The sequence below is a fragment of the Marmota monax genome, unplaced genomic scaffold (assembly GCF_021218885.2).
Source record: "Marmota monax isolate L192 unplaced genomic scaffold, Marmota_monax_Labrador192_F-V1.1 WCK01_AAM20220418_F8-fsc00006, whole genome shotgun sequence".
Classification (NCBI taxonomy): domain Eukaryota; kingdom Metazoa; phylum Chordata; class Mammalia; order Rodentia; family Sciuridae; genus Marmota; species Marmota monax.
The window spans coordinates 23,335,239-23,352,337 of record NW_026693712.1 but is presented as its reverse complement, the minus strand read 5'-3'; the positions used below and the strand labels follow the sequence as shown (position 1 = coordinate 23,352,337).

The window sequence follows — 17,099 nt, the reverse complement described above, 5'->3', positions numbered from 1 at the left end:
TCTTCCTCAGGGGTAACTAAATCGGCAGATTATTTTCTGTTTGCTGTGAAATTATTCAAGAGATTGTAAGTTCCTTCGGGCACCAGCTTGGTCTTTATGATTGTGGCATCTGGCAGAGCACCTAGCTCACACTGGGTCTAAATGAACACTGGTTGAATGGCTGAGTACATGTGTGAATCTGCCAAGTTACTTAACCTGTCTGTTAAAATCAACTGAACTGATGCTGAGTCCTGGAACAGTGCTCTGAAGTGTCTCAAATCTTTGAATAACTGCAACAAGGAGAATCAGCAAGAAGGAAAATTAGTGATGGACATAATTGTGTGTGTGTGTGTGTGTGTGTGTGTGTGTGGTGTGTGACAATCAATTCTATTTGTGTGAGCAATCAATTCCCTAAGTTGTTTGCTCAAGGATAAATTTTATAGCCCATGTAATGAAGTCTTTACTGAACAGGGGGTGTCTAGCTACCCTTGGTGACACAGAAAGCTGTAAGAATTCACCATCATTTACCTGTTTCATCAGTTCTTTTAGGCAGACCAAGAAGAGAGAATCCTCTTTGCTTCCAGACCTTAGGGAGTGCCTCAAAGCTTGTTGTCAAGCAGCTTTACAAAGTTAGGAGTAGGAGAGGGGAACTGCTGCTTACTGTGACTTGTTAAAGTACCCCACGTCAGCTGGATGCTGATCACCTGGGGCCTCTGCCTGGTGTTCCACTTGTAGCTCCAAACTTCCCTAATTCCCCATTTTCTCTCTCACTTTCTAAATCTCTTTCTTCTTAGTAATCCCTCTCCCTGCTGGCATCCTGGTCCACCTCTCTGATCTTTGGAATAAACATCTTCAAGTATCAGCTCTCCTCATTCTCTCTCTCTCTCTCTCTCTCTCTCTCTCTCTCTCTCTCTCTCTCTCTCTCCCCCAACATGAAGTTCTTCTTCTTTTTTTTTTAAATTTATAAATATATGACAGCAGAGTGCATTACAATTCTTATTACACATATAGAGCACAATTTTTCATATCTCTGGTTGTATATTCATACCAACTCGTGTCTTCATTACCTGTACTTTGTATAATAATGATCGTCACATTCCACCATCATTAATAGTCCATGCCCCCTTCCTTCCCCTCCAACCCCTCTGCCCTATCTAGAGTTCCCCTATTCCTCCTATGCTCCCACTCCCTATCCCACTATGAATCAGCCTCCTTATATTGAAGAAAACATTCAGCATTTGTCTTTTTGGGAATGACTAATGTCACTTAACATCATCTTCTCTAGCTCTCCATTTACCTGCAAATGCCATGATTTTATTCTCTTTTATTGCTGAGTAATATTCCATTGTGTATATATGCCACATTTTTTATCCATTCATCTATTGAAGGGCACCTAGGTTGGTTCCATAGTTTAGCTATTGTGAATTGTGCTGCTATAAACATTGATGTGGCTGTGTCCCTGTAGTATGTTGTTTTTAAGTCCTTTGGGTATAGACCGAGGAGAGAGATAGCTGGGTCAAATGGTGGTTCCATTCACAATTTTCCAAGAAGTCTCCATACTGCTTTCCCTATTGGCTGCACCAATTTGCAGTCCCACCAGCAGTGTATGAGTCTACCTTTTCCCCCACATCCTCGTCAATACTTACTGTTGTTTGTACTCTTAATAGCTGCCATTCTGACTGGAATGAGATGAAATCTTAGAGTGGTTTTGATTTGCATTTCTCTAATTGCTAGTGATGATGAACATTTTTTCATGTATTTGTTGTTTGATTGTACATTATTTTATGAGAAGTGTCTGTTCATGTCCTTGGCCCATTTATTTATTGGGTTATTTGTTTTTTTGGTGTTTAGCTTTTTGAGTTCTTTATATACCCTAGAGATTAATGCTCTATCTGATGTGTGAGGGGTAAAGATATGCTCCCAAGATGTAGGCTCTCTATTCACCTCACAGATTATTTCTTTTGCTGAGAAGAAACTTTTAGTTTGAGTCTATCCCATTTATTGATTATTTATTTTAATTCTTGCACCACAGGAGTCTTATTAAGGAAGTTGAGGTCTAATCCCACATGATGGAGATTAGGGCCTACTTTTTCTTCTATTAGATGCAGGGTCTCTGGTTGTATACCTAAGTCCTTCATCCATTTTGAGTTGAGTTTTGTGCAATAGCAGGATATAAAATCAACACCCAAAAATCAAAGACATTTCTGTATATCAGTGACAAATACTCAGAAAGGTAAATGAGGAAAACTACCCCATTTTCAATAACCTCAAAAAGTATAATACTTGGGAATCAACTTTAAAAAAGAGGTGAAAGAACTATATAATGAAAATTACAGAACCCTAAAGAAAGAAATCAAAGAAGACCTTAGAAGATGGAAATATCTACCTTGCTCTTGGATAGGCAGAATTAATATTATCAAAATGACCATACTACCAAAAGCACTATGCAGATTTAATGCAATGACAATCAAAATTCCAATGACATTCCTCATAAAAATAGAAAAAGCAATCATGAAATTCATCTGGAAAAATAAGAGACCCAGAATAGCTAAAGCAATCCCTAGCAGGAAGAGTGAAGCAGGTGTCATCACTATACCAAACCTTAAACTATGCTACAGAGCAATAGTAACAAAAACAGCATGGCATTGGCACCAAAACAGACTGGAAGGCCAATGGTACAGAATAGAGGAAACAGAGACTAACCCACAAAACTACAATTATTTTATATTAGACAAAGATGTCAAGAACATGCATTGGAGAAAAGATAGCTTCTTCAACAAATGGTGCTGGGAAAACTGGAAATCCATATGCAATAAAATGAAAGTAAACCCCCATCTCTCATCATCATTCTCTTTTTAACTTTCTCTTACAAGATTCACTGCCCTAGGCATTGAATGTTGATAGGCTTTGTTTCCTGCTTTCTGAATTCAGCATGTCAGGTTGCCTACATGGGAAGGGGGAAGCGTGGCCAAGGATCCCGGGCTGGGCACTGGTGGTGGTGTGTTCATGTGTGAGATGTTATGGCTCCTCTCAGGATGGCAGCTGATGTTCCCCTGGGTCTGTGAAAAGCAAACATTTGTTCTGTTCTTGTATCCACAACTGAAATTCTTCCAATGTCTGATATACTGTGTGATTTCTATCAAACCCATTTACATAAATTTAATCTTTGTAGCACAATTGCCCTCATGTATGCTAAAAAAGTCCTCTCTGTGTGCTCTGAGTTCCAATTCGAGCATTTCTCCATGAACTGACAAAGAAGAGTGTTTCTTTCCTCTTTAACTTTCACTGACTACAGGGGATGATGATTTTTTTTTTTATTCTGACATATTTATCAAACAATTTGCAAAGATTTTTTGATAACCTGTTTAACTTCTTTTTTTCTGTGTGCATTGATGTGATCAGGTTCAGTTAGCATCTGTGCAGCTGAAGTCTGGGCACTCCCTCTCTGTGGAAATGCCCTTTGCTTCACCTAGACGGCATCTTTTACATAATTGGTTCAACAGGCAGCCCTTTTCCTGTTGACTCACAAGCAATGCAGCAATGATGGTGTGTACTCAGATGCTACAGGCTGCCCTTCATTGAGATAATCTGCCCTAGAGATAAAGCAAATAGGGCCAAATGTTAACAGTTAATGAATCTAGATGGTGGCTATATTTGTACTCATCATACCATTCTCAACATTTTGTGTCTTTGAAAATTTTCATCAAAAAAAGTAAAAGATAGTATGCTGTCAGGAGAAACGAAGTATCAGTAGGCAGAACTCATGGGGTGGGAAGATAGAAACTTCTTTTATGCGTTAATCTGTGTCCAACTCTCCAGGTACAAGATATTGTGTAACTAAAATGATGAACTTTTACTTCTGAAGCTGATATTAGGGAGATATAAGAAACTGCAAATTCTCCAGGGAGTGAAGAGCTTTTTATCTAAATTTTCTCTGTTTCACACATACTGGGGTCCCAGGTTGGGTGACATGTGATAACTATCTTTTTTCAGGAATATATGTGTGTGTGTGTTGGGGGGGGTACTGGGGATCAAACTCAACTGTACCAACTGAGCTATATCCCCAGCCCAAGAAATTTGTTATTGACATGTTTCTACCTTAAAAAGGGGGATAACTATCAACCTCCTTCCTGAGTCACCAAAAGCCAGACTGTCATTCTTCTGTCATTACTTTATTGAATCTGGACAAAGTAGGAAAAAATTCCTGTAGGAAGAAAGCAATGGAGAAATCATGTCAGATGATGAGATGTTGAGAAGAGTAGAAAGGAAGAGACTATAAGGCCATCACAGCCCCTCAAAAATGGAAAGAAGAAGGGCAGAGACCTGCCGAAAAGGGATTTCTGGGTGCAGGAGGCAATTATTTCATAATTTCAAAGACTGAGGATAGAAAATAAGTCAACAGTTATTACATGTTTTAAAGTGAGTTTTGGCAAACTAGGGCCTGTAGGCCAAATCCAACCTATTATTTTTGTATGAGTCAGGAATGGTTTCTATGTTTTAAAATGCAAAAACAGATTATAAGCTTTTCTTTGAGAATGATTGTTCAAGAGTTGAGGACATGCATCTTGGTCTGCAAAGCCACCCCCCCTCCCCATCTCTCTCTCTCTCTCTCTCTCTCTCTCTCTCTCTCTCTCTCTCTCTCTCACACACACACACACACACACACACACTCATACACTCAGAGAGACAGAGAGGTTTATTTTAAGGAATGATCATGAAATTGGCAAGTCCAACAATCTAACATCTGCAGGGTGGACTAATAGGCAGGAAGCCCAGGAAGAACCTATGTTGCAGTTCAAGTCTGCTGGCAGGATTTCTTCCTTCTGGAGGGAGATTAGTCCTTTGGTCTACTTAGGCCTTCAATGGATTAGATGAGGCTCACCCACATTATGGAGGGCAATCTACTCAAAGTCCACAATTTAAATGTTAATCTCATCCCAAAGCACTGTCTAGCAACATCCAGAATGTTTGATCAAATATCTGGGTACCATGGCCCAGCCAATTAGACACATAAAATTAATCACTGGGTCTCTCTGAGTCTAAGGATACTAAATTAATCCCCACATGAAGCAATTCCCTAAAGGTCTTTCTTGATTGTCTGAAAACAACAACAACAAAACATTGTCTCTTAAAACCAACTGGGAATGCTTACCAGCCTCCCTCATCTTTATAGCAGTGAGATGAGTTTTAACTTAGAAGTTCCAGAATAGTTACAATTTACAGAACCACGTGTCAAGAGAATTAATTGAGCTGAATTCCTTCACCTATGCTTGTGACTCTTTGAACACTTTTCTTTTAATTTTTCCATGTAGAAAATAAAATACAAACATGGTCTTAGTGAAATATTTAGGAAAGTCCAAGCATGTAGAAAGGATTCAGACACCTTCTGCTTTTCTTTTCTTTTGGCAGGAATTTTTGGAGCAGCATATTAATGCTTCTGATGAGCTTGTGACTAGGTGGCATTCATACAGCCCAGCACATTTTCATTTGCAGCTTTAAGTCTGAAATAACAGTAGATTTATAAATTGGAGTAAAAAATTTCTAGAGATCACTTGACAATTAGTATCTATTAATTACTGTTAAAATAAAAATGTAATGTACAGAAATAGCACTTCAATATCTCTTACTGAAGAACTTATAGAGTGATTTTTTAACAACTAAATTATATAGATAGACATAGGTACAGATGATACAGATATAAAAGGCTGCTAAAAGCCTTTTGCATATTGGGAATGCAAAGTTGGAAGGAATTTTCATAATGCCTCATTTTTAACTCCTTTCACACCCTTATTTGCAGATGAAGAAGTAGATCAGAGAGTTCATGTTTCTTGCTGCAAGTTTCTGCAACACAGTGATGGCAGAGAGAGCATGTGAGCTCTGAGTAACTGCTGGTGTTCAGCCCAGGGGTCTTCCCTTCAATCAAACCACAGCCTGGCCACCATGCCTTCACTTTACTTGGGCCAAGTGATGAAAGTGTTTCAGAAAAGGGAACTGAATAAAACATCAGGAATTGAATAAGGTGATATTGAAAATGTGTCTGTGGAACTGGTTTGGGCAAATTTTAACAGTAGCAATATATTAATATTTTAATTTGCTTAGTGGTCTATTTATTCACCCATCAGGTATATCTGGCTTGATTTTGATGATTTACTACTGCTGATGATCATTTTGATTCAATAGCTGATGTATTTACAGAAATTCCAGAACAGGTGTTTGTGATTCAGCAAGTCTCCATCATCTAATTTGGTATTCGAGTTACTAGGTCGTGCATCATATTTATAGGAATTCCATTACATTCATAATAGGGTGAATTTTTTTTCCCCTGGGCAAAATTTTAAAGTTTATCAGGGAAATACTGTATATTCATGGCCATGTACAGAAAGTTTATTATTCTGAATTTAAATTTTTTTTCTTGTACTTTCTGAATCATTTTACTGTTTAAAAAGGAAAGCATTGAACAGTTTGGCTTTCCAGCAGCCCTGTGGTGGGAAGTAATGGTTTAGGTGTTTGAAAGAGATGTTAAGTGAAAATCTTGGTACCCTCAGAGAGAGGTCCAGTAGGATACTGACTGGATAAGGCTGACAGAATTCTGCTGGTCTTGGAGATACAGGGCCAGTACAGCCTCCTGGTGCCTGCAGACCTTCTTCTCACTTCACGGCTGTGAACAAGATGTTAAAATAAGTGCTGCTCCCTTACGCCAGGGAGCTGCATCAAGGTTTAACTTGATTTGAGCCCATAATACCTGGAAATATTTTTATCCTCTTTACTAGGCTGCATTTGAATCGCTGACTCAGAGGTGGAGGTGAAGGTTCTACAGCCCAGATCCAATCCCTGGAGTCAATCAACTCTTTCCAGCTCCTTCCTTATACATTTTCTATTGTGCCGGGTTGTAAGAAGCAATGTTAAATGGTCCTGAGGAAAAACATGACATTGGCACCAGTGATGGTATTGACATGCTGCAGTTGGATTTGAGTCCTTCCATTTTATTAAAATAAAGAGTGCAAATTAGCTTGTATAACATAAACCAAAAACAAAGAGTTGGGCTGTGATCTTTACAAAGAGGGAACAGTTTGATTATATATTTCTACACAAAAGAAACAGATAAATCTTTTTAAAGAGGCTTGCCAGCGCCACTATTCATAAATGTGTGTTCTACAGATAGTCTAATTGCCTCATTTATAGTAGGCGGACATGCTGGCTTCCTTTCACATTATTTACCCATCCGTTGAGTTTTGGAGTAGACAGGGAGTCTGCATTTCAATCCTGAGGGCTGCTTGTTATAAACATTGCTGCTGTCTCCATGACAAGCGTTTTATTGTCACTTCTGACTGGATTCCTATTTTGGCCAGTTAGTCGTCTGTCTTTGCAGGGCTCGTGAGTTTCAGTGAAGGTTCTGTAAATATTTTAAAAACCCTTCAGTTATCATGACTCTTCAAAAATCAACCAGTGTGTTCTGTATGCGTTCATGAGTAAAGAAGACAAACTGGAATTGATTTTGTGATTTATTCCTGTGCATTGGTGTACATAATTTACATCTGTATAGCATCTCCCTTTCATGCATATTAATCTATACGATTGTTAGAGTCAGTCTGCATTCCTACATTCTTTCCTCCCTCCCTCCCTTCCTTTCTTCCTTTCTCCCTTCCTTCTTTCCTTCCTATTTTTATTGAGCACTGATGTGTCAGATATTGAGCTGGGTTCCAGGGATATAAAACATGAAAAACACACTGTTTGTCTTCCAGAAGTTTCTAGAAATTCTCTTTTGTTGGGAGCTAACAAAATCCAATACTATAAAGTTAAGTGTCTTAGTCCATCCTTGCTGCTATAACAAAATACCTTAGCCAGGTAATTTATAAATATTAGAATTTTATTTCTCACAGTTCTGGAGGCTGGAAAGTCTAACATCAAGGCACCAGTGATTGTATAGTGAGGGTTTGCTTACTCCTTCCAAGATGGTACCTTGTTGCTGCATCCTTATATGGGAAAAAGGAGAGAAGACTGTGTCTTCAGATGGCAGAAGGAATGTAGGGGACAAGCAAGTTCCTAAAAACCTATTTATAAGGGCACTCATCTTATTCATGAGCATGGAACACTTTTGATCTAATCACCTCCCCAAACTCTCTCCTCTTAATATCATCACACTGGTGATTAAATTTCAATATATGAATGGGGGGGACAGTGTACACCAACATTCAAACCATAGCAGTGAACACATACAAAGTATAGACAGGGAAGCAAGGAAGGATTGTTAAAGTCTACTTGATGATAACTGGAAATAGTTTCACAAAAAGCAAGAATTCAGGGTAATATGTGAAGAGAAAAATGTTTTCCAGGTTGAGCAAGGGAGGATATGAAACTAGGGGAGTAGGAATAATTTTAGCATTTTTTTTTATAGATGGAGAAACTGAGGTAAACAAATTCAAAAAAGGAGCCAGAGATCACAAAGCTGGTATATGGGAATGCAAGTGCTTAAGCTGAGATGTCATGACATTTCCATTACACCCCACTACACCAATCAGCAATTTATTATACAGATTTTTCAAATCATCTTTATATGTGTTATAAGAGCAAGAATAGCATATACATACATTCATCTCCATTGAGTTTTAGACAGCATTGAAGTCTTAGGGACAGAGACATTATAAAAATTCAACTTACATTTGTAATTTTGTTTTGCATATTAAGTGCACACCATATATTATAAAGTAAATGTCTTAAGTGTATAGCTTGATATAGTTTTATAAGATAAACATCCATTTTCAAGAAATAGAATCCTGCAAGCTCCTTTGCAGTCAACTCATCATTATTATACTGTTTAGAAATTAGCCACTATTCTGTCCCAGTAAATTAGTTTGACATGTTTTTAAATTTTATACAAATAGAATAATACATTCTTTTTTTTCAACATTAGTCACTCAAGTTACAGCATGCAGTAGTAGTTTGATATTTATCATTTTTCTATAATAATCATTGTGGGAATGTAATACAACTTATTTATCTATTCTGTTGTTAAATGAACATTTGGATTGCTTCCAACATGGGTCTATTATGAATAATTATTCTAAGAACAATTGTGCATGCCTTTCGTGTACATATGTGCACATTTCTATTGGGTATACCTCTGGAAGTAGAATTTCTGATTCACAGAATATGCATATATAACTTTGATAGTTGCTGTCACATGGTTTTCAGTCTAATCCAATTTCTCAATGTCCTTTATTATGAATAGTAAATTCTCTGCCTTATTTAATAAATCTTTGCTTTTTCCAAGGTCATGAACACATTCTATGGAATTATTTATTTCTCAGATTATTTATTTCTACAATCTATCTGGAATAGACAATGCATGATATGTAATGAAATGAAAGTGCATGTTCCCAATAGGGATTCTTAATTGATCTAGTGCTGTTTTTGTTTGTTTGTTTGTTTTTAAGATCATCCTTTCCCTGTTATGTTATAGTGACACTTTTGTTAAATATAAGGAGAACATATAAAATGGGTCTAACTATTTAGTTCTCTATTCTATGTCATTGGTTTCTAATTATCTGTCCAGATGCAAAAACTATGCCCTCTTCTTACTGAAGCTTTATAATGTCTTAATAACTGGTAATACAATCCTGCCATTTTGTTCTTCAAAATAGTCTTTCCTATTCTTGGCTCTTGTCATTTCCACAAAGAAAGCTAATATTTTAATTGGAATTACACTGTATAATTTGGGGAAAATGAAGTTTTATAATAACAAATATTCCAATCCATAATTGCAATACATCCCTCTACATCTTTAGATATTCTTAAATTTCTCTCACTGTTTTTGCTCTTCTGTGTAGGTTTTATATATCTTTAATTTATTCTTAGGCATTTGAAGATTTTTAATACTATATAAAAGCTATGATTAAAAAAACACTTTCTAATTATGTGCTGCAACTATGTATGCAAAATTTATTGATATTTAAGTATTGAGTTTATAGGCAGAAAACATTGTTATATTTATTTATTAATTTGTATATTGTAATTCAAGAATTTTTCCCTGGGTTCAGTGGTGCCCGCCTATAATCCCAGTGCTCAGGAGGGTGAGGCAGGAAGATCACTAGTTCAAAGCCAGCGTCAGCAAAAGTGAGGTGCTAAGCAACTCAGTGAGACCCTGTCTCTAAATAAAATACAAATTAGGGCTGGGGATGTGTCTCAGTGGTGGAGTGCTCCTGAGTTCAATCCCTGGTACTCCTCCTGTCCCCCACAAAAGAAGTTTTCAATTCATATAATTATTTTATCTCTGAAACGCAAATAGTTAAACGGTTTTATTTTTTATTTTCATGCTGTATGTTTTATTTACTTGTATTTCCTGGCATACTACCTAGGACCTCTGGTACAATTGTAAGTCAGTGATAATTGATATATTTGTTTTGTTCCTGATATTAGGGGGAAAGCCTTTAATATGTCACTATTAAACTCCAATTAAACTCCTATTAAATATGACATTTTTATAGGAGTTTTTAATAACTTGTAATCAGATTAAAGATGCTCCCTCCTGTTTGCAGCTTGTAAAGAGTGCAGTGTCTACAGAGCAGAGGAGTCGCCCTTCCTCCTGTCAGGAGGAGCAGGTGAAATTTGTCAAAAAGTTCTGGAAACTCCACTCAAATACTGTTCCCTCTGGTCAGCAGCATGTGGGGCAGTAGGGAATTTTGCCATAACCAAGAACTAGGGGAAAGGTTGAGAGAGGGATAACTTGGGGTGGACAGAGCTTCAGCCAAAAGACCAGATATCCTGTTCTGGTCTAAAGAAAGTTTCTTCTTTCTTTTTCATCAGCCTCTCAACTGATTTGGTTCCTCTTGACACTCATATCTTTTTTTCTCCTAAATTTCCATCATAGATTATAGTTCATACATGCTCTTGATAAACTGAATAAATAAGTATTTTTGTAGCTGTTTCAGTGCCCCCTTTGGTGGGAAACTGTTTTTAATTTGCATGGAGGGTGATTGGCAGCCAGCTTAGCCAATACTATTCCAGGAGCCACTGCAGGACAGCCACTCACATCCCGGGCCATGAGGTAAGCCCTGGTGCTTCACAGCTTCTCTCTGGAACATTCTGCCCACCTCTTCACATTCTCCAGTAAAGGCTGTGGTGTTGGAGTCTCAGTGATTAACAAGGTATCAAACCATTCCCCTGGAATCCTCCAGAACTGCCTCTCATGGGGCACCTGATGGATATCTGCTTTGCAGATGGCCTATCCCTACAACTTTAAAACTTGCTGTACTGTTTCCATTTCTCCTGGGTATATTTTAGAGAAAAATAATCTCCAGGTCGTATGATAGATGTTTCATCTTTGTTAACACAAGCACTCAGTAATGAATCTTTATAATATTAGCTGCATGCTGAACCAGCCCTATCTCTGAATTCGCTTTGAGACTCTATAATTCCACATTTGCTCGAGCTTTCTTAGGAAAGCTCAGGATTATTTATTTTCTCTGTGTATATTCTTGGCATATTTCTGCCTAGAGGAAGAGCAAAATCAATAAGTCCTACAGTTTTATTAAGTTTCTTAAAGAGCAGGATATCTGGTCTATTGGCTGAAGCTGGTTAATCACCATCCTGTACAAATTCATCTTAGAATGGTGGGGTTTTTTTTCCCCATGTTTTTTGGTTGTCACTGGTAATAGTGTTGTCTAACTTCCTAACCATATTTAAAGAATAGGTGTTGCTCCTGTGCATGTCATTGCCTTTTGGTGTAGCCCATAACAGCCAAAGTTAAAGAATATTTTTTGATTCATTATTTTGTCTTTTTAGCCTGTCACATACTATCATTTGATCTCTCTTCTGTTTCTTCCTATGGGTCTAATTGTGGCAATCTTAGCTGTCACTCAGCCTATCCCAGTTTGCAAAAAGAGTCAAGTGAGATCACATGGCATATACCCAATTTCTCTCTAATAGTGAGAATCAGGTGCACAGGTTTTGGGACAAAATGAAACAGGCTGCTGCCAAGTCCCAGTGCTCTACTGGGGAAAATTATCCAGCAGTTTGGACAAACCCTCCCATGTCACCAGGACTGTCAGTGCTCCTTGGAGTAGTTTTACATAAAGCCAGTTAGCAGCTTCTTTTTTTCCAGCTCAACAGCTGTTCCAAACTTTGACTCTCTTTCTTCTTCTTATAAACTTTCCCCTCTGCCTCATCTTCTCTCAGTCTCAGCATAAAACTTTACCTTTACATTCACTCAGAAAAACCATTCAATGAGCCAACAAACAAAATAATTCCTTTCCTACTAAAACCCCCAGTGTATTAAAAACTCATAGTTTCACAGTCCATTCTATTTTCGGTGAAAGATTGTCCCTCCTACAGCCAAAATCTCATGTATCCTTCTAACCACTTGCATTGGGATTTGTCTCTTGGCTTGACAGAGACCTTGGGTGATCAGTCATCCCTTTCTATCCTCTGTATTCTGTTTGCTCCCTTCAACATATAAACATTTTCTTTAATAAATTTTCCTTTGGCTCCACATCACCCTCAAGCTACTGTTCTTTATCTTTTCCCCTTTGCAGTCAAACTTCTTAAAGAAGCTTCTCCATCTGCCATCTCCTCTCTCTGGCCATTTCCTTAGCTGAAAACAATCTGTCTTTCATCCCCCAAACAGTAATGAAATTCTTTCTGCCAATTAACTTCATATTAATAAATCCAGTGGATACATGTCATTTTTTAAATTATTCAACCCTGTTAACAGCTTCCTTCTTCTTATAACCTTTCCCCTCTCCTCCCTCCCTCTCCCCACCCCCTCTCTCTAACAATACTTATCTTCTTTGATTTTTCTACCATGTCTCTGGTCACTCTTCTCAATCTCTTTCTTGTGATCTCTCTAAGATGACTGTTTTCGTAGGTTTCTTCTCAACTGTGGTACATTATTCCACAACCACTTCTATATGGCTGACTCATTAATCCACATAGAATGTTTGTTCCCCGAAGACCCCCAAGAGTTTCAGACTCATATTCACCTGGCTTTCTTAGTCATCAGAACTCAACATACCCCAAACTAGTCTTATTGTCCTTGTTTGTGAGTGAGTTTTTTTCTTTCTTTTTTTTTTTTTTTTGGTATTTCCCTTAAGGAATAGCACTCTGGGATCCAGAGGAAATATGAGTCATCCCTAACTTTCCCCTATTATTCAACACAACTTCGTATGCTTTATTTTTTTAAACATAGCGTAACTCTCTGTGTTCCCATTGTTTTATCTCACCCAACAGCCTATGTAGCTTCTTAGCTGGTCTGGTTGTTCTTTAATCTGACCCCATCAAATCTAATACACCATTACTAGAATTATTTTTCTAAAATGTGGATCCATGTTCCTTAAAAAGAAAGCTCATCCATTGACTTGATGCAAGTCTGATAAAAATTATGATTTTTTAAAATGGATTTGACAAGGTATCTCTAAGAGCTAAGAACAACCAAGATATTTGTGAAGAATAGGATGGAGCCAGACATCATGGAACAACATGCCTGTAATCCGAGTAGCTCAGGAGGCTGAGGCAGGAGGATCAAAAAAAAAAGTTCAGAGTCAGTCTCAGCAACTTAATAAGGCCCTAAGCAAGCAACTCAGTGAGACTCTGTATCAAAATAAAAAAAAAATGGTTGGGCATATGGCTCAGTGATTATGTGACTCTGGTTTCAATCCCAGTATATTAAAAAAATAGAATGGAAAAATTGCCTTTCTGAAAAGGCTTATTCTAAAGGCATAATTAAGGCAGTTGATTGCCTCACGGGTAGAAAAACCAACAAATGATACACCACAGAAAACCCAGGAACAGACCCACTCATAAATGCAACTGTGATTTTTGACAGGGTATCTGTTTTTTAAGTGTAATGGAAAAACCAAAAAACATTCAGTATTTCAAACAGGAGGATTTTTTAAAAAGAAAATAGATAAGCACAAATTATTGAGGGGTTGGAAGGGCAAAGATTTGAGGCATGGGAGTGCCATTAACTTATGAGTCACTGCCATAGCCATCCAGAGAAGCTGCTTAGAGGTCTGCAAAATATAGGACACTCTGCTGAGATCACAGCACCCCCAACTGTTGCCCGAGACTGTTGACTGTTATGGGAATATGGAGTGTGGCTTCTGTAAAATATCCACTCAAGTCTTATTTCCTCTGCCATTGTTGCTGGGAGTGAATTGTTTCTATCTCCCTACTTTCTTCCAAATTACCCTAAGTGCATTTTTTCTGACAGCACCCAAACAATAATTAAACCTTGCTGGCAAAAAGTTTAGAGTGCAGCTTCTGGTATCCAGCTCTTGTGATACAAGGAGAGCAAAGAAGGGAAATCAATGTGTACCAAGGGCCATAGAAAACATGTAGCACAGAGGGCATTAAAGATCAATGGAGAAGGAAAGAACTGCTCAATAAACACCACTGGGATAACTGGATATCCATTTAAAAAGCTGAAATTGAATTCCTGCCTTACACCATACACAAGAGTCAATTTAAACAGATAGACTTTTTTTTCTAAAAGGAAAACTTTAGGAAGAAAACATAAAGAAAATATCTTCCTGGTTTTGGGGTGGGGAAACTTTTGTTAAACATAATACAACACATTCTAACCATAAAATAAATGATTAATTCAACTATATAGAAATTAATGACATCTGTTTATCAAACACACCATAAAGAAAGTGAAAACAAAAAAGTAATAGGACATATTTGTCACACATATTACCAATATTTAATATCAAGAATACATAAAGAACTCCTACCAACCAAAAGAGAACAAACACACAAACAGAATAGAAAAATAGGTAAATGACATGGGAGTAGATGGCCAGGGAACAGAAACAAACAAACTAACAAACCTATTGAATCTTTTCAGTAATCAGGAGAATAGATATTATGACTCTTATGGTTTGGATGTGAGGTGTCCCCCAAAAGCTTGTATATGAGACAATACGAGAAGGTTTGGAGGAGTAATGATTGGGTTATAGCTTTAACCTAATCAGTGAATTCATCCCTGATGGGATTAACTGGATGGGAAATGGAAGCCAGTGGGTGTGGCTGGAGGAAGTGGTTCCTTGGGGGTATGACTATGGGATGTATATTTTGTATTTGGGGATTGGAGCCTCTCTCTCTTTCTCTCTCTCTCTCTGTTTTTCTGATCATCATGTGATCTGCTTCCCTTTCTCCTACTCTTCCATCATGATCTCTTGCCTCACCTTGAGCCAGCCACTTATGGACTGGGACCTCTGAAACAGACCCTAAATAAAGCTTTTCTCTTCTACAGTTGTCCCGGTTGGATCTTTTAATCACAGCAGAAAAAAAAAAAACTGACTAAAACAATGACCAAACTGAAATATTATACTTATTATATTAGTGAATATTAAAAAATAAATAGTGAATCATTTCTAACTTTTCCTTCTTAACCACTGTCTTTGTGTGCTATATCTCCAAAATGTGGTCTGAATCTATTTTTTTTTTTTTTAATTTTCATTGCTGTAATTCACAAAGTTTGGGAGAGAATATAGAACAGTAGGATTTTTTTTTTCCTCCTGATACATCATGGGAAAGGTGAGTGGCAGCTGCAGGTATTGTGCTGACTGAAGCTGTCAGTGTTTCCCATGTTGCTCTTGCATGTAGTTGGAGAGTCCATGGCCACAAAGAGTGACTGCCAGGGAAACATGCTGGGAATTTCTTTAAATTAGGGTATTGTAAAGGTATATTAGATAATCATTTTTGTAAAACACCTTGATATTTTCTTGGAAATATGAACATAGAGACACCCTATCTCGGCAATCCCAGAAAAAATCTTGTACATGTTTCCAGGAGACAGGCTCATAACAGTTTATAGGAATCATGAAAGGAAATTAATTAGAATTCAGTATCAGGAGAATGGTTGTATAAATTGTATTATATTTATACAATTAAATATTATACAGGACTGAAAACAAATGATCTATAGCTATACTCAGTATCATATAAATCATAGATATCTAATATAAAGTTAAAAATGCAGGCCCATGAAATCATAGATAGTACAACACCATTAAGACAATTCAAAAACACAGAAAATTAAGCAATATGTTTAGACACATATACACTTTAATTTTTTTTTTAGTTGTAGATAGACACAATACCTTTATTTTGTTTATTTGTTTTTATGTGGTGTTGAGGATGGAACCCAGTGCATCACACGGTGCAAGGCAAGTGCTCTACCACTGAGCCACAACCCCAGTCCCTAGACATATATACACTTTTAATACAGCTATTTAAAAAAAGTGAAGTAAAGATAGACACAAAATTCATAATAGCGCCATTCTCTCCTTTGGAGGAGGATGGGGAAATGAGATGAGATAGAGCAGGAATGCACACATGCATCTTGTTCATGATGTGTCCGTGGGATTGTAGGTTCTTGGGAATTTAATATATTATAATGCTTTATAACACAACAAGTTACTAAATTTTGTATGTGTCAGACACAATATTTAAAATGTGGGAAATGATTTGTGTTCTAAATTCCTCAGCTTAAGAGTATGAGCTATCATTTTTTTTCCAAATCTTTTTTCATTTTTGATGTTCAAAAAATAAATCATGATATTAGACAAAACTTGTTTCTATGTAGCATCTATCTATATCATACATGTGACCACATAATTACTGAAAGTATTAATTTTGCCTAGTGAGAGAATGGCTTACTGTCCACCCAAACACAAAACAGGGTAGGGAAAGTAAATAAGCTCTCTGATTCACTAAACTGGAGGAAATGTAATACATGGAAAAAGCACCTGGGGATTTTGTGTGCAAACATCCAGCAGGGGAAATAAACCTGTGAAAATGACAAAGTAGAGTCAGGAACAATCACTATGGGTTTTTGGTTTTCTTTTGAAATCTTTGTATATTTCACAGTTGGAGGTAGTGAGGAGAAAAAGCAAAAGGAAACAAAAGAAGAAATCTTTGTTTCTCTTTTTAATTCTCCATTATCTCCCTATTACTTTTTCACAATGTTTCCATGCCTTCACTTTGCACACGGGTCTTTCCTAGTGGGGTCTTCAGTTTTTCTGCCTGTCCAGCCTCATCTCCTGGCACATTCCTGACCTCCATCTGCTCACACCCTTCTTATAAGCCAAACTCAACTTCCTGTGGCCCCCTGAGCAGGC

General features: G+C 37.3%; 1 non-coding gene across 1 annotated transcript; it reads right to left on the bottom strand.

Annotated features, from left to right (window-relative positions):
- Window positions 1–15,500: 15,500 nt before the first annotated feature.
- LOC124103800 (small nucleolar RNA SNORA44) lies at window positions 15,501–15,629 on the bottom strand. The gene has a single exon (XR_006855281.1). It is a non-coding gene; the product is annotated as a small nucleolar RNA SNORA44 (small nucleolar RNA).
- Window positions 15,630–17,099: the final 1,470 nt, after the last annotated feature.